The 24,687-nt window shown below is 47.0% G+C and overlaps 1 protein-coding gene across 1 annotated transcript in view; it reads left to right on the top strand.

Moving 5' to 3' along the window:
• The first annotated feature begins 846 nt into the window (after positions 1 to 846).
• The window catches only part of Kcnn2 (potassium calcium-activated channel subfamily N member 2), a 176,757-nt gene continuing 152,916 nt past the window's right edge, over positions 847 to 24,687 (top strand). The window contains exon 1 of the mRNA XM_090325476.1: positions 847 to 907. The gene's annotated coding sequence lies outside the window, so the exon portion shown is untranslated. The remainder of the gene's footprint in view (positions 908 to 24,687) is intronic.

Raw genomic sequence — 24,687 nt, 5'->3', positions numbered from 1 at the left:
ACAGACAAAAAAAAGTCCTGTTCTTCTTACAGACAGTTGTGTTGCATTTGAAAAATGTCATTGGCTTTAGGGGGCTGCAGAGCGTGAGCGTTTGGTCTGTGTGTGTATGATGTCAGCATTGGGACTTCTTCTTTCCCAGCCCCGGACATACTGTGAGCTGTCTATGCATCCTTGGCACTCAGTCTTCTTGTTCGGAGGACCTGAGAGGAGCAGGGAACACAGGTTCTGTTGGATCTGGTGACCGGATTCCCATTGGTACTGTGTGTCTGAATATTTAGTTCCTGGCAGAATAGAAATGTCAACACTCAGTATATATCAGTTCTCTTGCCTTTGTACTTCTTCCTATGATTCCAGTATAGGTGGTTGCCAACATTTAGTGTTCCGCTTTGTGTGTGTGTGTGTGTGTGTGTGCCCGAGTGCACGTGTGCACACACACACACACACACACACACACACCAATTAGTCCTGGGCTCTGTCCCTGAGCTTTTTTGCTCCAGCCTGGAGCTCTATCACTTGAGCCATAGCATCACTTCCAGCTCTTTTCTGGTTAATTGGAAATAAGAGTCGCACAGACTTTCCTGCTTGGCTTTGAACTGCGATCTTCAGATCTCAGCCTCCTGAGTAGCTAGGGTGACAGGCGTAGGCCAAGACACTGGTGTGGTGCTTTTTGACTGAGCAAGGAGGCTGCTATTTTTAGAAAGCACAGTAATACAATCTGGCTCACAGCAGAATTGTTTTATTTTCTCCATATTCTCTTCTATTTACACGTTTCCCCCTCTCTCTCTTTCAGGAGTCATGCAGGTATCTCAGTTGGCAGGAGTACACATTGGAAATGTGCCTGGCTCAGGAATCTCTTCCCTGGAATCCCACAGGTCAGGACCAGCCCGGCATACCTCCAAAGGCTCAGGTAGGGGAGTAGGAGTTCTGCTGGGGGACTGAGGGGCTGTGTTAGAGGCATGCATGTCTAGCCCATGGGAAAGTTATTAACAGGTGCCTAGAGTTTTCTGGGCCTGTTTGTGATTATGATTCTACATGACTGTGCCTCAGAGGATGGTGGAATTAAGGAGGTATCAGACTACACTATCCATCCAAATGGATACTTCCATGGAAACTTCCATGCCTGGAAGTTTCATGATCCCATTTCCAGAGTTCATCCTCGAGTCTTGAAGTGACATGCGTGAAATATAGTCATTACTGCATTGTTCATGGTATGAAAGCGGGGGTCAGGGAGCATGGCTCAGTGGTGGGTCATGTGCTCCAGAGGAAAAGAAGGGAAGAGTGGGGACATTTCAATAGGGGAATCAGATAATTCACAGTACAGAATGCTATGTAGCTGTGCAAAAGAAAGAGGGAGCTCTCCAGTATCCATATAAAAAGATGTCCCACATATATCAGGAAAGGAGAGTATGTGTGCTGAGTGCTCTTGTTTAAGAGTAGTCATTGAGACGCAGAAAGACTATGTGTTGAGCTTTGTTCTGCCAGCACACAGAACAATTTAGGAGATTCGCGGTCCATAGAGAGCTGAAACAACATATCCCTGCTCTCAGCCTGGCAAGTCACAGGCTAGCCTGACTTGACTTTGCCTTGTTGTTGTTGTCATCGTCGTCGTTATCAATTGTAGGACTTGCACTCAGGGGCTGGGCACTGTCCTTCAGCTTTTCAGCTCAAAACTAGAGCTCCACTTCATTGAGCCACAGCACCACTTCTGGTTTTCTGGTAGTTAATTGGAGAGAAGAGTCTTACAAACTTTGGTTTCCAGGCTGACTTTGAACCACGGTCCTGAGATCTCAGCCTCCCCAGCAGCTAGGATTACAGGTGTAAGCCACGGGTACCTGGCTCTCAGTATGTTTTTAATCCATCTCCCAACTTCTGAGATGCTACAAAGTGTTGTGGTTTTACTCTCACCACAGTGAAGAACTGGCTTAGGTTTGTGTCACTAAGTTGTGTGTTGATGTTGGGGAGCTGACGCTTTTCTGATAGCTATGTTAATTTTCTTAAGGGCTATCATGACATTCCCAAACATGCCTGGAATGTACTCTGAGCAAGTTCACCCCTTTAGTTACTTTTTCATAGCCCCACCCACCCACTTAGACAATTTTAATTGGTGTCATGATCCTATGTTCCATACATGTATATGAAGCACCTGAGTCATTGACATGTCAGAGATAAAAATATAAATTTTATTTAGGCCCCAGTACTATGCTTTTTGGCGGGGGGGGGGCAGGTCATGGGGCTTGAACTCTGGCCTGGGAGCTGTCCCTGAGCTCTTCAGCTCAAGGTTACCGCCTACCCTTGAGCCAAGCTCCATTTCCCATTTTCTAGAAATAAATGGAGATAAAGAGTCTCAGGTCCTTTTCTAGCTTTAAACCTTGATCTTCAGATCTCAGCCTCCTGAATAGCTAGGATGACAGGCGTGAGCCACCACATCATTCTAGACCCCAGGACTATTCTGACCAAGCGTAGGGGTGTGGCTTTCGCTGGAAAATAGCAACTTTAAAAGCTGTTCTGTTTCTGCCCTTAGACATGATTTCGATCAGGAGTCTTGTGTGTTTGTTTGGAGGATCGCAACTGTTTTCGTTTGTGACTGGCAGTAGAATCCAGGGTTCCTCACGGACGATTGTGGGTAACTTGAGAGAACACCAGAACATTTTCCCAGCCACAGAGAACTGACGCTTAATTGTTATAGGAGTAACAAAGAAAGGAAAATTGGCAAAGATAATTTACAGAACTATGTGAACAACGCAGTGACTTTGGTGTTTTTTAAAAATAGGGTTATAGGGACCGGGAGTTTGGCCTAGTGGTAGAGTGCTTGCCTAGCATGCACAAAGATCCGGGTTCGATTCCTCGGTACCACATACATAGAAAAAAGCTGGAAGTGGTGCTGTGGCTCAAGTGGTAGAGCTCTAGCCTTGAGAAAGTCCAAGGACAGTGCTCAGGCCCTGAGCTCAAGCCCAGGACTGGCAAATAAAAAATAGGGTTATACTTTGTTTACCTGGTGTAAGTTTTCTTAAAATAGTATTTGAAGGGAAAGAATTATGTAAAAAAGATGTCAGGTACTGGTGGTTCATGCCTGCAATTCTGGCTACTCAGAACACTTGAGGTTTGGAGGATTATTGTTCAAATCCAGCCTGGGCAGAGAAGTTTCCAAGGCTTTATCTCCAAAACAATATGGCAAAAAAACAGGGCTGGAGGCACAGCTCAAGTGGTAGAGTGCTGGATGAGCAAGCAAGCAGAGACCCTGGTGTGAGACCCTGAATTGAAACCCTAGTGCCAGTCCCTCCATCCCCAATAAAAGAAGGGAGACTTGCGTCTGAGGATTTGGTATGGTTTCTAATTTGGAAGATTAAACTCAATGTCCTACTTTATACAATGAAGGGTTGAAGAAGAAATTGGGGACAGACAATGGAAAACAAAACCCAGATTGTGTGTGTGTGTGTGTGTGTGTGTGTGTGTGTGTGTATGTGCGCCTTTGTGTATGTGCATGCACAGTTTGAGGCTTGAATTCAGGGACCGCACACTGTCCCTGGGCTTCTTTTGTTCAATGTTAGTGCTCTGCCATTTGAGCTACAGCTCTACTTCTTTTTTGGTAGATTTTAGCATAGATCTGGGCTGGCTTCATACCACAATCCTCATGTTTTAGCCTCCCAAGTAAATAGGATTACAGGCTTGCGTTTTGTATTTTTTTTTTTTTTGCCAGTTGAACTCGGCCTGAGCATTGCCCTTGGACTTTTCTCAAGGCTAGAACTCAACCACTTGAAACACAGCATCATTTCGAGCTTTTTTTCTATGTATGTGGTACCGAGGAATTGAACCTGGGTCTTTGTGCATGCTAGGCAAGCACTCTACCACTAGGTCAAACTCCTGGCCCCTTATTTTATTTTATTTATTTCACTGTGTCTGAGTGTGGAGATTATTAATCTCAAATTACTTAGTGTACATTTACACTTGCATAATAATATGTTTGAGTTGTCCCAATAGTTTGCCAGGGGCTCTTACATGTGTTCTAATTCCTGATATTCATGGTTCTTTATGTTTAATATATTTAACAAGGAATATATATATATATGTATGCTATACAGCTTCTTTAATTCAATTAATATGTGATATTTTCTTCCATCTTTCAAACACAAGTAGCTATCACTCAACATTAGGCCCAATTACATATTCAACAGAGTTGGTTTCCATCTGTTGTCTGTATCAACTTGATTCTTTGTTTATGAGTCATTCTCTTCACTTGAAATCATTTTTTTCTCTCTGTAAACTGACAAAGGCTGGCATTTTGGTATCGGCATGTGGGACTAAAATTTATTTTTGCTAGTCCTCGGGCTTGAACTCGGCCTGAACACTGTCCTTGGACTTTTCCCTCAAGGCTAGCGCTCTGCCACTTGAGCTACATCACCACTTCCGGCTTTTCGAACCTGGGTCTTTGTGCATGCTAGGCAAGCACTCTACCACTAGGCCAAACTCCCTATCCATGGGATTATAATTTCTAAAACTTGGGTCTGAGGTTTTCCTTTGTGGCTAGTGGTATGCTGTCATGGATTCTGGTGCAAATGTGGAACACAGCATTGCTTTAGACAAATGCTTGTACCCTGCATACTTACTGCCCCAGAGAGGCAGGGCGGGGAGACTACATGGAGGCCCAGGTGACAAGCTGGGGTCCAGCAGATGAGCAGAGCCTTGTCGAGGTGGATTGTTGTTGGTTTTAGAGTAGGGTGCAGGCAGGGCTGACTCCGGTGGATGTAATCTTGGAAAGGACTTTGGCATGGGGATTTCTTGGAAGCTGGCTTGGTGACTGTGGCCGCTAGTTAACTTTACTGTAAGGTCAGGCTCCCAGACTTTGAGTGGCTCATCAACAGTTTGCAACCCCAGCACCTGTGCGGTGGCAGGTCGTGAACTGCCAGGAGTGATGTGGAGTGTGAAGGAGGGCAGTCCACAGACCTACAGGGGTCTGGGGAGTCCCTGGGGCAGAAGCCAGGGTGAAGTCATTCAGGACCCCTGGGGGCATGAGGGGATACACAGTGAATTCCACCAAACAGATGGAAAGCACTGGGAGCTTTGTAACATGCAGACTTTGAAACTCTCATCCACTAAAGAAGTGGCACCTCGCCTTTCCATCCACGGGGGGAAAGCATTAAGGGGCCCCAGCCATCTGATGAACCAACCAGTAGCTGTTGATCGGCGGGGATTTCTTTCTTTCTTTTCTTTTTTTTTGTGGGTCATGGGGCTTGAACAAGGGTGCTGTCCCTGAGCCGCTCTGTGCTCAAGGCTAGTGCTTTACCACTTTGAGCCATAGCACCAGTTCCGGTTTTGAGTAGTTAATTGGAGATAAGAGTCTCATGGGGGGACTTTTCTGTCCCTGCTGACTTCAAACTGCAATCCTCATCAGACCTCAACCTCCTGAGTGGCTAAGATGACAGGCAAGAGCAACCAGCACCAGCAGCAACCAGCACCAGCTCACCGGGGACTTCTTTGTGTGAGACAGGAGAGTGTAACAGGAGATTGTCTTCCCCTGATCTGGGTTGTGTTTGCACAGCAGTTGGTATTGGATTTGTGCTGGCTAATTCCCTTCTGGGGCCTGGGGTTGTGGGATGGGTGGGCAGACGTCCCAGCAACTTCTTCAGTTGTGGTTACTCTAGCCTCTTATCTAGTCAGACCTGGCTGCTGTGCACACCTAAATACCCAGTGTCCAGATACCTTGCTTTTTGTGTGTGTGTGTGTGTGTGTGTGTATGGTGGGGTGGGGTGGGGTGTCTTTTCTTCAGGTTCTAGTATGGCGAGGAAAAAGAAATACTCAAAAACTACCATAATAATCTGTATTTATCAAAAAGTAATAGAGGTACAGAAGCCTGATAGCTATTGTCCAAATACAGAATAAAGAGCTGGTATTACATAGAAGCATTACATAGACTTTCCTCCTCAATGCGCTGCCATTCGGGGGTGTGACTTTCCCCCAGACCCCAAAGGAAAGGGGACCACTGGACAGGGTGTTTGCAGAGGTGTGAGCCCAAAGGAACCATTTCTCTTTCTAACTCGATGCTCTCTCCCGGTATTCATTGCAGTCACAGGATGCTGACAGACGCACCAAATGTTACTTTATAGATTGGGGCTGCTGTTTGATTGTTAGACATGTTGAGATTCAAACATCTCCTTAGGAGTTTACAATCCAGAGGGGGAAGATGGAAGGGTTGGGATGTAGCTTAGTGGCAAGGCACTTGCCTAGTAAGTGCAACATCCTGGGTTTGATCCCCAGAACCAAAAAAGAAAAAAGACCCCCCCCCAAAAAATACAATTAAAACAAACAACAACAGAGGGGGAAGATGGGAATAAAGCAGAAGAGTTAGATTTAAGCGTTAATGGTGATGATTATGTAGGTGTTTAGCAGGTGGCAACATATAGGAATCCTCAATAATGCAGAATAAGGGGTGAAGATGAAAGGAAACAACCGCTAATCGTGAACAGAGTGCCCAAGGGCAGTCGAGACATAATGAGTGGGAATATTTCGTCTTCCCTTCTGGTCCCTTTGGCCATATGTGGGAGGCTGGATGGGGGCCATAGGGAGTGAGTGAGTCTGTTATGGGACCCAGGGAACTGCTGGTAGGGCTCCGGGCTGGGTCAGGAGACCTGCGTTCAGATTCCTGCCTGGCATCACTGCCTCCGTGGTTTATGGTAACACTCTCCATTCTCCAGGCTTCTGGGCGGCTCTGAGTGGGTGGCACTACGTGATTTGCAAATTCCTTCCTGTGTTCCCATCGACAATTGTGTAATCCCTCGCTCGGAACATATGGAGAATTTGAATGATGAGAATTTGAATGAGGCTCATCAGGAGTTGGAGAAGACTCTTGATTTCTGTGCCAGAGCAAGCAACGTGGGAGAATCTGTAATATCCTCTTGATTTTTTTTCATTGTATTAAGTATGTTTCTTTTCCACCCGAAAATTTATTTTTAATGCCTTGCAAATGTCTCCTTGGTATTTCCTCCCACTCAGCATGCATTTTAGAAGGGACATTTCTCCCCCACGTACCACTTGCTCCTCACTTTCTTCTTTGTTGTTGATTCCTTTCCCTGTCAGCCACTCATCAAATCTGCTCTCAGTGGCAGTCTTGGAGAGGTGGCTCTGACCTGTGCTTCCATGGCTCAGTCACCCAGGCAGGACGCCCTCAATCTCTTCTGCACTGTGACAGGAACTCTGATCTTTAGATTTCTCAACTCAAAGACTTGCTTTCAGATCCACAAAGGTCACAATCTCGGGACAGTCGTGGGCTAGGATTGGCGTGTGCATTTGTAGAAGGATGTACCATGCTTGCCCCGGTAGCACTCAGTTTCGACGAATATGGGGAGAGAACCTGTTCATTTGGTAGCACGACAGGCTGTGTATACCCAGAATCCTACAGTCATGGGCAAATCACAGGAGGATATTGCTCCAAGTTCATCCTTCGCTGCTCATGTGACCATCGCTGGGCGTAGTGTCACGAGTGCCCACATCCAGGGCTGCACTGGGCAACAGGAGCTTAGGTGAACACCACAGTGCCTGAGATCTGGTGTTGATGCTGAGGCCTCTAGATGGTACATGGCTGGGTGCCCATCTTCACGCTTCATCACAGCCGAACACCCTTCTTTTTAATGTTAATTCTAATTGTTATTGGAGAGTTGATATACAGAGGGATTACAGCTACCTAAGTCATGTAGTGAGAACCTCTCTCTCTCTCTCTTCCTTGCCAGTCCTGGGTCGTGAACTCAGGGCCCAAGCACTGTCCTTGGGCTTTCGCAAGGCTAGCACTCTTACCAATTGAGTCACAGCACCACTTACGGCTTTTTCTATGTATGTGGTACTGAGGAATTGAACCCAGGGCTTTGCGCATGCTAGGTGAGCACTCTACCACTAGGCCATGCTCCCACCCCGGTACATTTCTTTTTGAACCATGTCTTCCCTTCCCTCACTCTCTCCCAGTTTTTTCCTCCTGTCCCCACCCACAAGATGTACAGTTCAGGGGCCAGGAGTTTGGTCTAGAGGTAGAGTGCTTGCCTAGCATGCATGAAGACCTGGGCTTGGTTCCTTGGTACCACATACATGCCGGAAGTGACATTGTGGCTCAGTGGTAGAGCTCTAACCTTGAGAAAAGCCAAAGGACAGTGCTCTGGACCTGAGTTGAAGACCCAGGACTGGCAAAAGAGAGAGAGAGAGAGAGAGAGAGAGAGAGAGAGAGAGAGAGAGAGAGAGAGAGAGAGAGAGAGCGAGAGGGGGGGGAAGGGGAGGGAGGGAGGGAGAGAGGGAGGGAGGGAGGGAGGGAGGGAGAGGGGGAAAAGAAAAAAGATGTGCAGTTCATTTTCCACACAGCGTCTGGTGAGGGCCACTGCTGCATTTGTTCCCCCTTTGTTTGACCACTTCTGTGCCCTCCTTACCCTCCCACATCCAAACTAACAAGACCAAAGGAAAGAAAACAAAAGCAGCAACAACAGCAACCAACCAATTACTTGTTTGTTTACTTGGCGTTCATTTTATAAAAGATTATTTTATATGCACATAGCTCTTGAGACTTTCTCACACAGTCCTGTGCATATTCTCCTTTGGCCTCAGTGTGCGAATGTCTAGTGTGCTATATAATTTATCATGTCCTATGTATGTGTGTATGTATATTAATCATTCAGTGTGAACCCCTTTCTTGTGATTTTACCACCCATCTATCAGGTGGCTTGCTTGTGTGGCGCAGGGTCAGGGGCTGGTGAGGGGAGCTCTCCTTATCTATGTGAGAGCTGGGAGGGGAGGGGACGTCTTTCTGCAGCTCAGACGCAGGAGATGGGCGGTCTCAGGATGTGTTAGAGCCCCTCTGTCCTGTGTCCAGCTTGGGTCTCTCCTGCAGTTTTGTGGGCTTGCGCCTGGTGGCGCTGCTGCTCTGGTCTTCCTTCCCTGGGCCAGAAGGCTCACTGCGCTTCCTCAGCCAGCAAGGCAGAGGAAAAAGAAGAATCTGCCAAGCGTTATCAGGACTCAGGTACTTCTGAAGGTCAGGGAGGGAACCTCCAGCTAATACCTGGCCCCTGAACACAGACATCCCTCCAGGTGACCAAATGCACTGGCCGAGCAGAGGTCACTCTGCAGGGAATGTCACCTATGGGCCCCTGGGGAGGAGGGTGGGCACTCAGGGCTGATGTAATTCACTTCTACTGTTCCAAACGCACAAACCATGGTGGGAAAAAGAAACCCAAAGGTCAGAGCCGTGCAGGTGGGTGGAAAGCTCATGTCTATGTCCTCCAGAGCTCAGGCATGGAGGGTGGTAGGGGTTCTGTCTGCACTGACAGGACTGAGTGCCTCTCTCCAGATGTGTGCAGGCCGAGTGTGAGCCGCTGCCCCAGCTGGAGGCCAGGCTCCCAGTGTCTGTCTGCCCTTGGGCCTGGCTCACCTCCTGTTCCCTCTGGGCTGGGAGAGGAGCTGAGTCCTTCCTGCCAGCTGTCACCATGGCTCTGGTTCAGGGACACCTGGCCGTGAGCCCCATCAGCCTAAGGCCCTATTTCAACTCAGACTATGAAGCTCCTAGACCTGGCAGGTCTCTGTGTAAGCACAGGAGCAGTTTGAACTAGCACTTTTAGACACCCCATCTCTTGCTTGTGCACTGAATGGAAGCAGTTAGTACTGTTTCAAAGTGAAAATAGTAAGAATACTACTAATAAAAAAATCTGACAGCTTTGAAGACAGGCCCTCTTGCTGGTTTTAAATCACAGGCGCTGTTCTCTGCCTAGTGCTGTGGAACAATGAAAAAAGAAAAACCCCAAAAGGCAGGCTGGGAAGGGGAGCGGCTCTGACTCCCCTGGGGGCGGGATCGCCTGGGGATGGTTCCCAGGGAGCTCCGGCAGCCAGGCAGTCTTGATGAAGGATTCCCTGGGCACCGTGCCCTGGCAGGATAACAGATGGGCCTCCATGGCACACTGTGCTCTTTGTCCTTCAGTGTACATAGCACAAGGCAGGGCCTTGCCAGCTCCCCTCTGCTTCTGGACTGCAGTATCTGATCTTCCTCTGGAAGGGAGAACTCTTCTGCTCTTAAAAGCCATTAGACAGTGAGTCCTGGGCCCTTCAGAGGAGCAGCATCTACCTTCCTCCAGCAAAATGCCAAGGGCATTTCACTTCTGAGATTGTCACCAGTGTCCCCAGTCTTTCTGTCTGCATCTCAGCCCTGCCCTGGGGCTGCTGACCTCATTCCTGCTGACCTGAACCACAGGTGGAGACTCAGGGTAGGGAAAGGTTTCCTGGAGAAAAACTCAGCGACAGCTGAGGTTTCCCAAGGTCCCTTGTTTGCAATTTCTTGTTCATCTTGATTGGCTTTCTATGGAACCTTTCACCCGAGACACCAGAGCGATTTAGCAAAACAGGACAAAACCAGAATTATGCATGGAATTCTCACCAAATCCTGGTGAGGGGAGTGGTATTCATTTGCTAGTTTACAAATGCGTGTGTGTGTGCGTGTGTGCGCGCGCATGCACGTGCATGCATGCGTGTGTGTATGCGCGCGTGTGTGCATGCGCATATGCCAGAATGGGAACTTGAACTTGGGGCCTTGTGCTCTTGCTTGGCTTTCTTCATTCAAGGCTGGTCCTATACTACTTGAGCCATAGCTTCAGTTCTGCCTTTTTGCTGGTTAATTGGAGGTATGAACCTTACGGGTTTGTCTTCCCTGGCTGGTTTTAAACTGCCGTCCTCAGATCTCAGTCTCCTGAGTAGCTATTACAGGGGTGAGCCACCAGGGCTTTATCGTAGGCACCTGTCAAGACCCCACCAGGCCTGCCTGACCCTGGCCTCTCCCTGCACTTGTCCGGATGGTCTCGTACCAGAACCTGTCCCAGCAGGTAAAGTAGATTACTTCTGGAACAATGACATGCACCATTTGTTCTCGGTCAACAAGGACAGACTGGCATTCCCTTCTTGTTCTTAAGAATTTGGCTCCAGCAAGTGATACCAGGCTGGCAATGATGACCAGAAAAGGACCATTTAACTTCTATCATTCTCCTCGCCTCTTAGCATTCCATTGCCACAAGCACATATACACCATCTGTCTTCCCAAGAACAACTTCATGTGAAGGCTGAGCAATTAGGAATAATGAAGATTTTTGTACCACAGCTATAAGTAAAACACAGGCGAGGCTGGGCTGTGACACTGGGATGAATTGGACCACAAAGCCTGCTGCGGATGTGAGCCCTCCAACCTAGCCATGCTCCCCTATTCATTCCCACACACGCCAGCCTGGGGAAGCCAGGGCAGCCTGGGGCATCTCGATATAGACTGGTTCTAGGCAGGCAGACTCCTGCTAGTGAAGACCACAAACGCATGCAAGTTAGGAAGAGGAGAGGAAGTGCATCCCAGTGGTTAGTGCCCAGGGGAGTCCAACTTGACCATAAGTCCTTACTAGTTGTGGGATCCAAGCCAATTATTCTACCTTATTCTGCCTTAGTTTCCTCATATATCACATGAAGAGGATATTGTAGATACTGTGCACTCATAGCTTGAGCCCATTAGTAAATCTTGTCCTAGACAAATGATTAAAAAGGAAACACTGGGCCAGGAGTTTGGCCTAGTGGTAGAGTGCTTGCCTAGCATGCACGAAGACCCAGGTTCAAAATCCTTGGCACCACATATATGGAAGAATCTGGAAGTGGTGCTGTGGCTCAAGTGGTAGAATTCTAGCCTTGAGAAAGCCCAAGGACAGTGCTCAGACCCTGAGTTCAAGGCCCAGGACTGGGGGGAAAAAAAGGAGACACTGCCTGGCACTGGTGGCTCATGCCTGTAATCCTAGCTGCTCAGGAGGCTGAGATCTGAGGATCAAGATTCAAAGCCAGCCTGGGCACACAAGTCCTGAGACTCTTATCTCTAGTGTACTACCAGAAAACTGGAAGTGGCACTTTGACTCAAGTAGCAGCCTTGAGCTGGAGAGCTCAGGGACAGTGCCCAGACCCAGAGTTCAAGCCTCATGACCGATCCCCCCCCAAAAAGCATATATATGTGTGTGTGTGTGTGTGTGTGTGTGTGTGTGTGTGTGTGTGTGTACCCCATTGTTGTGTTACAGAGATGTACAGCCTTTTCCAGTAGGCTAGCACAGGCCTCGGCCTTTGGAAATCCTTCCCAGGCCTCAGTTATCTGGAGAAGCACTGGACTATAGTTAAGGGGGCATCTTTATGCTGGACTGATTCTGTATCATTGATTCTAGCTCAGGAGAAAACGAGGAAGTGATCAAAGTAGATTCCAGCAGAGCAAATAAATCTCCATGATTTCTCTTGTAATGGAGACAATGGGATGCCCCAAAGGGGTGGGAGATGGAACCCTGGCTTTCCTACCTCATGACATGGGGACAAGGAGGCCTGGATTGCTTTTGGCTGCAAACACTAGTTTTCCTGAAAGCTGGCTCCAAACCACACCAGTTAAGGACTTGATATGCCTGGTTAGACTTTCTTTCCTGCTGAACACACAATGGTAGGCTGGAAGTTGCAGGAAGGCAATCCTCCCACCTTCCCATAGCTGGGATCTGACAATCTTCCAATGCGTTCTGCTCAGCCCTGAGTCAGAAGTGACTATGGCTGCCTTCTTCCAGGACGCTAATCTTGTCGGGAAGCTAACTCCTGCCAAAAGCAATGAGGCCATCTGGGAGCATGGAAAGGCTGGCTTGGGAGAACACATGGATGGGGTGAGGTATTGATGTAATGGCTCACAGAAGAGGCATGGCTTCTCCAAGTAAGGATAGGATCCCAGGAGGAATAGAAGCTCTTCCCGAGGAGGTAGTGACACGGCCTTGGAGGAGGCGAAGGACAAGAGCCTTGGATGCCATGGGCTCTAGCAAGCTGGGGAGCTAAGGTGTCACCAGGATGCGCTGGCTGGGTGGCTTACAGTAACGATGGCCTGGGACACCCTAGATGATGATGGAGCATCACGGGTCAGAGGACAGGGGGAGTGGGAGACAGGGAGGCGGGCAGGTTCAGACCCCCAGGCCCAGAGCCTTGGCAGGACAGGGCTGAGGAAATAGAGGCTGTTTACCCTCTAGGCTCTGATGGCTGCTTTCCCTTGCCGGGGAGGCTCTGGACCCACAGGTATGAATTTTCCGTCTGTCTTGCTGCAAGGAATTCATCCTTATGATCATGCACCTCTCTTTTTCATCATCAAATTTTACTCCCTGAAAGCAAACTAGGACTACAAGGAAGTGTACAGTGGCACGGTTGTGAGGATGGCAAATATTTCAAAGGCAGGGCACTCTACCACTTGAGCTACACCTCTGTGTTTGACTTCTTGCCCGTTAACTTCAGGTGGTGGTCTCCCAGAATCACCTGCCTGGAGCTTGACCCTCAGCTCTCAGGCTCTGAGGAGCTAGAATTACAGGTGAGAGCCACTGGTGCCAAGTACACCTGTAATTCTTAATCATTTACAACCAACCACTCACCTCTTCGGAAAATATCTACCAGTGTCTCCAAGAGTTAAATAGGCATGTCCATTTGACCTTGGGATTTCAATGTCAAGTTCCTCATCCCATGTCCACACAAAGATGTATATTCAGACATCCGTGTTAGCTTTACTCATGAGAGTCTCACATCAAAAACAACCCAGTGCATTCATCAGCAGATGACAGGGACAGCAAATTCATATGGGTGAATCTCATAAATGTTCTGTTCCATGTTTGAAGCCAAACCCACAGGAATATATGCAGTATTCCTCCACCAATATAAATGGTTGATTGAAAGCTAACTACCTAGCATCATAATGTGGGCCATAATGATGGTCTGAGTCCTGACTGACTCGTTATTGGCTGCAGAGGGACATATGGGTTTTTGTTTGTTTGTTTGTTTGGTTTTTTTTTTTGCCAGTCCTGGCCTTGAGCTCAGGGCCTGAGCACTGTCCTTGGACTTTCTCAAGGCTAGAGCTCTACCACTTGAGCCTCAGCACCACTTCTGGACTTTTTCTCTATGTATGTGGTATGGAGGAATTGAACCCAGGTCTTCATGCAAGCTAGGCAAGCACTCTAGGCTAAACTCCCAGCCCTGGGTTTTTTTGGGAGAGGGGGAATGGGCAAGGTTTGTACCTTTGATTTTAGTGGCAGGTGCATAGATATATAAATTTGTCAGAGTTCACAGTGCTGTCCAAATAATGGGATACATTTTATCATGTGTAAATCCCCCCCCCCCGAGCAACTGACAAATGTCACCTAAATCTAGCATCTGTTGGTGAATCTTTCTTGAAGATGAATTGTAATTTCAGAAATGTGTGCACAGGGCAAGTTGGGCAAGGTTATTTGCATATGACCACACGGTAGCTCACAAAACTTACTTTTTGTTACTAAAAACAAACCAGTTAGTCCAGTTTCCTGAATCACTGAGGCTGAATCAGGGCGCAGTGAACTGTGCCTGGCTGGCTGGCCTCTGGGCTGGACCAGTGGAGCTGGCTCCACAGCGAGACATGGGTCATTCATGCTTCATCTTTGGGGCCCTGTAGATGCTAAAGGAAGCTGCTTCCTATCACAGGTTGTAGATGAATCCCGGTACTCGGGGACTCGTTTAGTTCTTAGCTGAGAGAACCCAGCAGAACATTCTCCAAGAATCTTGGCTGGGGGCAGGAAGGCCTCTCCAGCTTTGACTTCTATGGTAAAGTGAGGGGTGCCCTCAGTGTCAGAATGGCAGTCCTAGCTCTGCAGACACATTCCTTGTTGTGCAGTCTGATGACCAGAAGAAAACTTCATTACCATGGTTTCTTGCCCTCCTACACTGGCACATTTATCTAATTCATCATGGCCTACTGAGTTTTCTCTTTTGCATGTCACATTTTCCTTTCATTTTTAGTTCTCGTGTTCATTTTAGAGAAATATCAATGTGTATTTGCTAAGTCAACATTGACTTTGATAACCTTTGTCATATTTTATACTATAGACAATAGACCTTACTTGTTTTGATTTAAAAAAGGATATGAAGCTTATAGTCAAACAATAAAGAAAAGAAATAGAACCACTCAAAAGATGTTCAACTATAAATAATGTTCTGAATATTTGGCAAACCTTTTTAGAGAGGTTTGAGCATATATATATATTCAGACAGGACAGAGAGACGTAATTTAGAAAGATCATGCCATATGATACATGTTAATTTAGCTAAAACACATCAACTGAAACTTCCCTTAATTTTCATTTGATTTTACAAGGCATACGAAATGAAACTTAAGAAATCTACTGAAATATAGTGTTTTTGATACTGTGAGAGATACTGTGTTCGGAGAGATCCCTCTAACAGTTAAGAAAAAAACACTTTGGAAAAATGAAGATGTGAATGTGTGTGTGGGGGGGGGTGGGTGGATGTATGTCCTCTTTGGAAAAATGAAGATGTGTGTGTGTGTGTGTGTGTGTGTGTGTGTGTGTGTGTCCACTTTGGAAAAATGAAGATGTGAATGTGTGTGTGTGTGAGTGTCCACTTTGGAAAAATGAAGATGTGAATGTGTGTGTGTGTGTGTGTGTGTGTGTGTGTGTGTGTGTGTCTTTGTGGTACGTGTGACCTTGCACATTCCTGGCTTGCATATGTGTGCGTGCCATTGTGCACGAGTCTTTCTTTATGGTCCTGTGCAGTGTGTGTGTGTTGTAAGTGTGTATTTGGGGTCTGGATGTTTTTAGTGTAACTTGCTTACGGGTGTGTCTCTCTGTGTGATTTCCATCCCTACCTCACCATCTACGCGTCAGTGTTATTTTGGGTTTTACTTAGCATGTTGTAGAGCGTTTGGATTTCTGTGTTCAGTTAGTTCTCAATTTTAGAAAAATATTGACATGTATTTGATATACCAATACTGAGTTGGATGATAGTCTATTCTAAGAGTTTTCTTCTAGTTCTGTTTGCCTTTAAACGTTTCCTTGAACAGAAACCCGTTTTATAAAGTTTTTTCCCCATTTGATGCTTCATGCTGATAATTTTCCTAAAGGAACAATACTTGTATTCTTTTAATAAAATACCTCTTGGCAATGGTGTAGTGCTATTTGACTATGCTGCTAGATTTAATTTGCTAGTACGTTACAGATGAAATGTGCAAATGCTAACCCATACTGATGGCTATCTTTTTTTGTTGTTGCTGTGGTCTGAAAATGTTATATTAAACGTTTACAGTTGATACCTAACAACTCAGAAAGATGAGAGCTAAGAATTGAGGCTCAAAGCCACTCCAGGCAAACAAATGCACAACACTGTGTCTCCAGTTAACTGTTGGAAAGCTGGATGGAGATGTGACTCAAGTGGTAGAACACCAGCCAAGAGTGAAAATCCTTGCGAGAGTGTGAGGCCCTGAGTTCAAGCCCCAGTATCAGCAAAAGACATGTAATAAAATTACCTATTTTGTGGGATTTTATTTCAACATGCCTACAAAATTCACCTGTAAGAAAATAGTTAGAAAAAAGTCTTAAAAAGTAGCAGATTATGGAGTCAGGAGTTTGACCTAGTGGTAGAGTGCTTGCCTAGCATGCATAAAGACCTAGATTCAATTCCTCTGTACCATATACATAGAGAAAAGCCGGAAGTGATGCTGTGGCTCAAGTGGTAGAGCTCTGGCCTTGAGAAAGCCCAAGGACAGTGCGCAGATCCTGAGTTCAAGGCAAAAAAAAAAAAGTAGCAGATTTACAGAATTTTTTTTTCAGTTAATGCTGTTTCTGTTGTATTCTGTTGTTTCCTCTTCTGACACTTTGTAATTCACATCAGTTCTTGATTTTATTTTCCCTTTTTATTAGCCAGGCCTCCAGAGTGTCATGAACTTTCCTTTTCCTCCTGTTGTCCTTGCTCCTTTCTATGACTCCCATCATTAACTTTGAGTTATAACTGAATTTCCTCCTACCTACCTATTTCCTTTCTTCCTACTTCCTTGAATTCTAACCTATTATTTTGCATACCTAAATTACTTCTATTACTTTTTAAATTTATCTTACCGACTGTTTTACCCTCTGGCTTGTAGAATCAGCATCCATTATGCTCATGTGAGACATGCTTGGTACAACTCATGTTTGTCATAATTTCTTTTCATCTTTCCTTCCTTCCTCAAAGTCTAAAGGCTTGATTCTCATCTACTTCTAACACCTAATTTCTCTTTGAAATACTGACTCTGTCTGCTCCCCTTGCCTGTCTCCCTTCCTGCCTTGTCTCTCTGGTAGTGCTGGGGTTGACTGAGTCTTTACACGTGCTGGTAGGAAGCTGCACCCCTTGAGCTGTGCCTGCCCACAGCTCTTTCTGTTCTGGGTATTTTTGAGGGAGGGTCTTGTATTTTACCTAGGCTGCTCTGGAGTCTCGATGGGCTTTATCTCCGTGTCACGTGTAACTGGCATGACGACCTGTGCCAGCAGGCCCAGCGCTTTTGTTTTTTCCTCTCTCTCTTTCTCTCTCTCTTCTCTTTTTAAAGCATTAGTAGTACACAAAGCTGTCAATGGAGCAAGAACTTCTCTTTGGAAGGTTTCCTTTTAAATTCATCCCTTTTCCCTTCTTGAACTCTCGGCCTGGGTGCTGTCCCTGAGCTCTTCAGCTCAAGGCTACCTCCCTACCCTTGAGCCACAGCCCCACTTCTCTTTTTCTAGTGATTAATTGGAGATAAGAGTTTCACGGCTTTGTAGTGCCAGGGCTGGCTTTGAACCTCAATACTCAGATCTCAGCATCCTGAGTAGCTAGGACAACAGGCATGAGCCACCATGCCTGGCCCCTTTTTCCTTCTACAAGTAGAAGATGCTTTACTTACAGGCCTCCGGTGCCACTGCCCTGTCATCCAGGCTTGGTAGACCTTCCCGGCTGCCCCAAGATGCCCAGCAGCCATAAAACCACATGGTCTCTGGCTGTAAGACTCCGTGTGAAGAATGTGTGTGTGTTCCAGGTACCATGAGGCTTTGTGTGCCCATGGGTCCTGCACAGGGTGTGCTGGTGGGCTCGAGTGTGTCGGTAGTGACCCTCCACTCCTCTCTACCATGTCCCAGGACATGGTAAAAGTAGAGCTGTGGCCATCTGCTGCTTTTCCCCGGATGGCAGGATCCAAGGGGAGGAGAAGCTGGGATGAAGGAAGGGAGAATCTGTCAGCCAGTTTCCCAGCCCGTGACTTACTGAGAGAAACCCAGCTTTATTTTAGAATGAGGAGGAGAAGCAGACCATTCGTCCTGGGAGAAAATAACTTATTGGCATTGATTTTGTTGTTCTTTCAAGTCTCACGGAAAGATGGCCTCATTTATAAATTTTTGTTGTTGTTTATCTTTTTCTTCTGTTGGGTAAAGTGCTTTTTGCATGATGGAGATTGTGTTTATCCTCCTCTAGTGTCTGGTCCATCGCCTCCCTTGGCGGGGATTGAGTGGGTGGCTTATGGGATCTGGTTCAGCATTAATAACCGACGTCTGCGTTGGGTTTTCAAAAGTAAACAAATTGAATTCTTCAGCTGAGCAGGCTTCAGCAGCGGCCAGGCTGTGGGCAGAGCCAGTACACCGCGGAGTGCAGACTCTCGGGGGAGTGGGGTGCTCTGTGCCCCTCCTTGCAAGTCCACCCACCATGCTGGGTGACAAATTTCTTTCTTGCCTGCTGGTTTTCTGTTAGATCTGGTACAGGAGGCACCGGAGAGAAGGCATGGAGAAGGATCACCCTGTCCAGTGTGCTTCCCTTCCCACGGTGAGGCCTGGCCATGCCCCTTCTCATCGCCAGCCTTCATTCCCATCTGCCAGGAACCAGGGCCATGCAGCAGGGGCCAGGTACACCCTCCCCCTCCAGGAAGGTGTTCTGGCTTTCTGCACACACACACACACACACACACACACACACACACACGTACGCACGCAATGTACCTTAGGTCAGTATTTGAGGTCAGTCATTTGTCTTAAGCAGCGGTGAGCAGGGCAGCTCCAAAGAAGAATTAAGTGTGAGACTATTACTGACAAAGGAGGAGAGAGTTGCAGGAGCTTGGTATTAAAATCCTTGTTTGTGTATTAGGTGGCTGGTTGTGGTGTAAACAGGAGCAGCAAAAGTTCTGAATGTAGTTTTCTGCTAATAGCTACTTTGAATTGTGCCCATAGATTTCTGAGGTATTTTTCTCCACTCTGAAACAAATAAAACAGGCCAGGAGATGAGGAAATAAAGTGAGAGGAAGGAAGAGGAGGATCTAGATTCAAAACCAACAGCTTGTGCAAACTAGAATACCAACAGCAGTTTGCACACCTTCTGAGGCCAAGCCTGTGTGCGGTGCTTGGCTGGGATATTGTAGCCCTCGCTCAGCCCCTCTGCAGGAGCATGGCTAGCTAAGCCCACAGCCATCAGTCCAGGACTGGAAGCCTCGTGTGCTTGAAAGTTTGGCATCACTTGTTCTTAAAAATGTCAGCCATTTAAAAAAAAGAAAGAAAGGAAAAGACAAGAAAAGAAATAACCGATCCCTTTGGATTGAATATGAGTTCCAGTCTTGGACCAAGAAAAAGAAAAGAAAAGAAAAATGTCAGTTAGCCTGGTGTTAACCATTTACCAGTGAACACTTTGTCTTCCCGTTTCAGTATCTTTTAATATGACCATTTCCCAAGCCAAGCCTTTTGTGTAGCGCTTTTTCTTTCATTCCTAACACATCTGCAGGCTTTTATCACCAAGAAATGCATCTGATGGCAGCTCAGACTTCCTGGACATGGCACAGTTGTCATTGATGTCTTGATGCTGGTATAGGAAACGTTGAAGCCAGGAAACCCTTGTTCTCTCTTCTTTAAGGAACTGGGTTTGAATTCAAGGTCTGGCACTTGTTCAGCAAGCATTCTACTGGCACTGCAAGATTGTTTCTTTTTCAGACAGGGCCTGGCATTGTTTCCCCAGGCTAGCCTCTTCCTACCTGTGCCTCTCACGTTGCTGGGGTTACGGACATAGTATTTGAAGGCCTGACTTCTTATAAAGATGAGGTCTCGCTGACTTTATGCCTGGGTGACTCTGAACAGTGGTCCACTGGATGGCCTCCTGAAGAGTGGAGATGCAGACACACCACTGAACATGGCTCCAGACGTGCACGGTGTTCTGAAGAATCATTTCAGTTCTGTTTCTTTGTGGTGACATAAGCTGTGTAGTCTTAAGAGAGACCTCACAAGAGACACCGTGCAGTTACTAGGGAGGGGGGGGACTGGGAACTGTGCAGTCACAGTGCTGGAACCAATGATTTAGTGAGATAGCCACATCACCTAGTGCCTTTACTGCTCTACCCAGTGCCGCCACGTGCCACTGTGTCACTTCGTGACATCGCCGTATTCACAAGGATTGTTATTGTGCTGTGCAGTGTATCACCCAGTCACATTCCTCAGAGATATCGCTGTGTTCTTCAGTGAAGTTGTGTGCCATTTCATTGTGTCACTATATAGCTCAATGTTGTTATTGTGTGATGTCATTGTGTCATTTCCTGAGGTCACCAAGTTGTTCAGTGACATTATGTGTCATCTCATAATGTCACTACGTGCATTAGTGTCAGTACTGTCTTATTTAGAGATGGCAGTGTTCTACTGTACAGTGATGTCACTGAGTGTTCAGTTATGTCACGTTCCTCAGTAACGCCACTGGGTTGTTCAGCAACGTCAGTGCCTTTTTCTGTGACATCACCGCTCTTCAGTGATGTCATTGTACTGATGTTCAGTAATGTCTTTGTATCACTAAATTTGTCTTGCTCCATTTTCTAGCTGTGGTAGCTGATACCTGTTTGTGGAGATTGACTTGTCCAAATAGCTGAGACTATGTGATTTCATTAGTGATTTGGGAAGGCTTAATTTGAATATTCCCTGCTTGTTCAGAATCTCTGTCATATTTGTTTATTCTACCATCACTGCAGCAAACACAGTCAATTATTGCCATGTGCCAGGTGCCAATTTAGCCTCTAAAGTGAGAAATCATGACACTAACCTTCTCATGTAGGTGTAATTACAAAATATTATGCAGCGTGCTAAAAGCACTACTGATCATCCTAGCAGTCTCAGAAGGTAATGATAAACAGAGTCACGTGATAGCACTCCACCAGGAAGAGCTGGCTGGGATTGGAAATGGTGGGAGTGGGGAAGATTCAGCCTGGTGCAAAGCCTGAGGGGAGAGTGCTAGTGAGGACAGAGGTGGAGCCAAGGCTGATGGAAGAATGGAGCCAGAAGACCAAGGCAGAGAGAAACCGGGGAGCACATGGGAGCTTGGGAGTCTAACTACCACACAAAGACATTGAGGAGGTTTTCATCACCTCTGACCTTCAGGAAGCTTGGAAATTGTGAAATAAGTCTTTGGAAGTGCCTGTGGCACCTGTTCCATTTACTTTAATTGTTTACAGACCCGAACTTTTTCTGATAATCAGCCAGGAAGAGTTAGGGGTGATTGTTTAGAGGGATACTGGGTGTTATCTTTGGTGAATGTGAGAGAAGAGGGAAGATATTATCTGCAGGGAAGAAATCTTTTCATCTCATCATGGAGATAGCCTTCCTTTGCTCTCAGAATTCATCAGGGTGGATGAAAGCAGAATTTAATTTTTGTAGACATCAGTTATATCAAATGGAAGATGATCAGGGCAACATGAAATATGTGGTATTTTAAGTTGTTAAAATAACTTCTTCGGGACTGACCTGAGGATATTGGCTCTCTAGCACTAGCAGACAGCCTTCTGTCAATGTGTTTGGAGTGTGAGCACTGGCCTGGGACAGTTAGCATGTGATTTAGGGGAAAGACAGGCAACATTTGACCCTGACATTTGGTAACTTACAGCAGCTCCATTTACCTCTTCTCATTTTGGATGGGAGAAAGCAATACACAGTGGACGGGTTTAATTTGGAATTTTGATCTTATCCTGGGATACTGAACCCTCGAGCAGTGCTCCCTAGCAGCGATGGGCAGTACAGGGAGAGAGCCTCAGTGCCCAGGCAGCCTCACGATGACACAGGGAAACCTCTCTGAGGCCTGCCACCAGCGCCTCTCCAGCTCACTCTGCCCATCAGCTGTTCTCTGCTTTAGTCTGGATGAAATCTAATTTGTGTCTGAATGCAGCAGATCTTGTAAAACATGTATTTTTAGACCCCTTCCTTCCCCATTTTAGAAACCAGATTTGGAAAAGTCAGTTACCTGCACATTGCTAGTTCTCTGTTACATCCTGAACCAATAGACCATCTCGGGATTGTTTCCAAGAAGATGATGTATTGGTGGTTAGTAGAGGTTTTTTAAAATTTATTTTCCTATTCTGTCAGTTCAATCTTGCAGTAAAGGCCTGGATTTATTCTTCCTGAACAGATATCTGCAGATTTAATTACCAGTGCATCTCGTATCATTTTCTTCTGCCTGGATTGTGATGCCATCATAGCTTGCTGTTTGCAGCAGTAAAACTACAGGGGGATTTTTCTCTGCTTTTGAATGGCAGCAAATTAGGAAAGGAACCCACATGCATCCTACATCTCAGGAAAAAGCGCATTTCATTAGACCAATCTTTTTTTTTTTACTCTACAGTGGGACAGCATGCATTAGAAAATATTTTTTCCCAGCAGGAGTTTAAAGCTGTTTTCTTATCTGTGTAACATGAGGGAACTCATATCCCAGGAACCTGCCCTTCTCTCTCTACGTTGAGGACTGTGCTGCTTGCTGTCAGGTGCTATATGTTGACAAAGCAACTCCTTCCACGGGCCTAGAAATTAACCAAGAGCAGGATAAAGGCATGGCATCCCAGACTCCTTCAGTCTCTGTCTGTCTTCTGTCCTGCAGTGGCTTTACAGCCATCTTGGAATCCAGCTGCTAGATTCCAGTGACCCTGCTCATAACTCTCCCAGACTGTCTGGAGTTTGTTTATGGTGAATCTGCTTCTATAAAGCTTTCTTTGACCTGTGCTAAGGGCTTCAGATGAGGAAGGGAGAGGGAATCAGGTCCCCACACGTGGATATTCTTTATGCAGTTTGCTTGAAGGAAGGAGTTCAAGTAGACTGAAATCAAAGGCCCAAACAACCCCCGTGGTTGTTCTTTCTAGACTGTTCCTTTTTAGGGTTTCTTTTGCAGGACTAGCACAGCTGTCCTAAATCAGATGCCCCTTCTCTAGAGAGGAGGACAGGTCAGGAGGCTGCATGCCAGGCCTCAGGGAAAAGCAAGGCACCCAGCTGAAGAAAGAACAGTGGGGGTCATGGTTGCGTGAAATCCCTTTGTTCACAAGAAGTCTCCCCCTGAAGTTCTGGGTCATCCTATGGCACAGACGGCCCCGGTACATCCAGAACATCTCAGGGAAGAGTCCAGAATGTCTCAGCTAAAGGGAGGCGTCCAGAATGCCTCAGGGAAGAGTCCAGAATGTCTCCGTTTCAGGAAAACGCTCCTAGTTCTGGCACAGCAGTGGAAGCAGGAGAAAAGTCACCAGAGCAGGGAAGTGGAGCTGCTGTGGATGAAGTGGAGGTGGAATGAAGATGAAGGGAGCTGGGCAGATGGGGGTCTTGAAGAGCTCCAGGCTAAGAGCTCTGGGGTGTATGTGTGGGCGGGGATGATAGCCTTCAACAGCCGGGTTTGAGCAGAAGTGGCGGGGAGCTAGTGGCAGTTTACTCCCAAAGCCAGCTTGTCACCTCCTGGTATCATGATCCCTCTCCCTCTGCGGCTCCCTCAGAGCCGGGGCTGACTCCTTCCGTGGAGACTTGAGAGGTGGTGTATGGGCAGGGTGGGTGATGCAGGCAGGGTCACGCAGTCTGCTCACAGGCATACAGCACGTGTCCCCGGGGGTCTGTGCGATGGCCAGAGTGGTGGTCTTGCAGTCCCATGGCTGTCTTGCTAGTGTTCCTCGTGGTAATTCTCTTCAAGATGTTTTCTGCATTCTGTGACATTAACTGTCACGGTGTCATCTTCATTGTGCAGCTGTGGCCTTGAAGGAGCAGTTGAGGCCATTTCCTGATTTTGTCCTCGGGGGCTGCCAGGGAGCCTGGTACTGCAGCTGCACAGCCAGGCCTCTGCCCTGCAGTGAGGTGGTGCCAGAGCACCAGGCTGAGGGGTTTGGATTTCCCGCAGGAACTGTGATTTGAAACTCACTGAAGAGTTCTAAGCAGAGGAATGACACTGGGTTGTTTGGATCCTGGTGGCTCTTCTGCCTGTTGCATGAAGACTTCGTTGGAGAGGATAGAAGTTGGTTTGGGGACCAGTGAGGACAGAGGAGCTGGTTGAGGGGATAAAGGAGGGCACTATAGCTAGGAGCTGGTTGAGTGCCCTCCCCAGGGTCCTTGTTAGAGAGCTGGGTCCCCAGCCCTGGCACCACGGGAGGCCATGGACCTCTGAAGAGGTGAGACCTGCAAGAAAGGCATTGGGTCTCTGCAGGCATAGCGGGAGGGTAGGAAGAAGTTCTTGTTCCATTCCTCAGTAGGAATGGAAACAGCAGTTATAGAAGAAGCAAGCCTGGTTTTTCCCTATCTCCACGGAGCCCCCATGAAGGCCCCACACCCCCATCTCCATGGAGCCGTCACCAGAACCCTGCCATATGCCTTGCGGGCTTTTAGTCTCCCAGGCGGTAAACCAAGTACACGACGCTTCTTTGTGAGGTTGGCAGCCTCACCCTTTTCCTTGTGGTGACTCAAAGCTGACTTAGCACTGAAGGAGCAAGAGTAGTGAAGAGATGCGGTTTCATTTGAGAAATCTAGTGAACGGCATGGGTCCATAGTGAGTGGGTAAATATAGTGAGTGGACATGGAGGATGGAGGAGAGAAGATTGCTCGTGCCAGAGGTCCTGAGTGAGCAGCCAGTGTGTTGGGT

Source organism: Megascapheus bottae, chromosome 38 (assembly GCF_031878675.1).
Source record: "Megascapheus bottae isolate mThoBot1 chromosome 38, mThoBot2.hap1, whole genome shotgun sequence".
In the NCBI taxonomy this organism is placed as follows: domain Eukaryota; kingdom Metazoa; phylum Chordata; class Mammalia; order Rodentia; family Geomyidae; genus Megascapheus; species Megascapheus bottae.
This window is presented reverse-complemented; position numbering and strand designations above follow the sequence as displayed.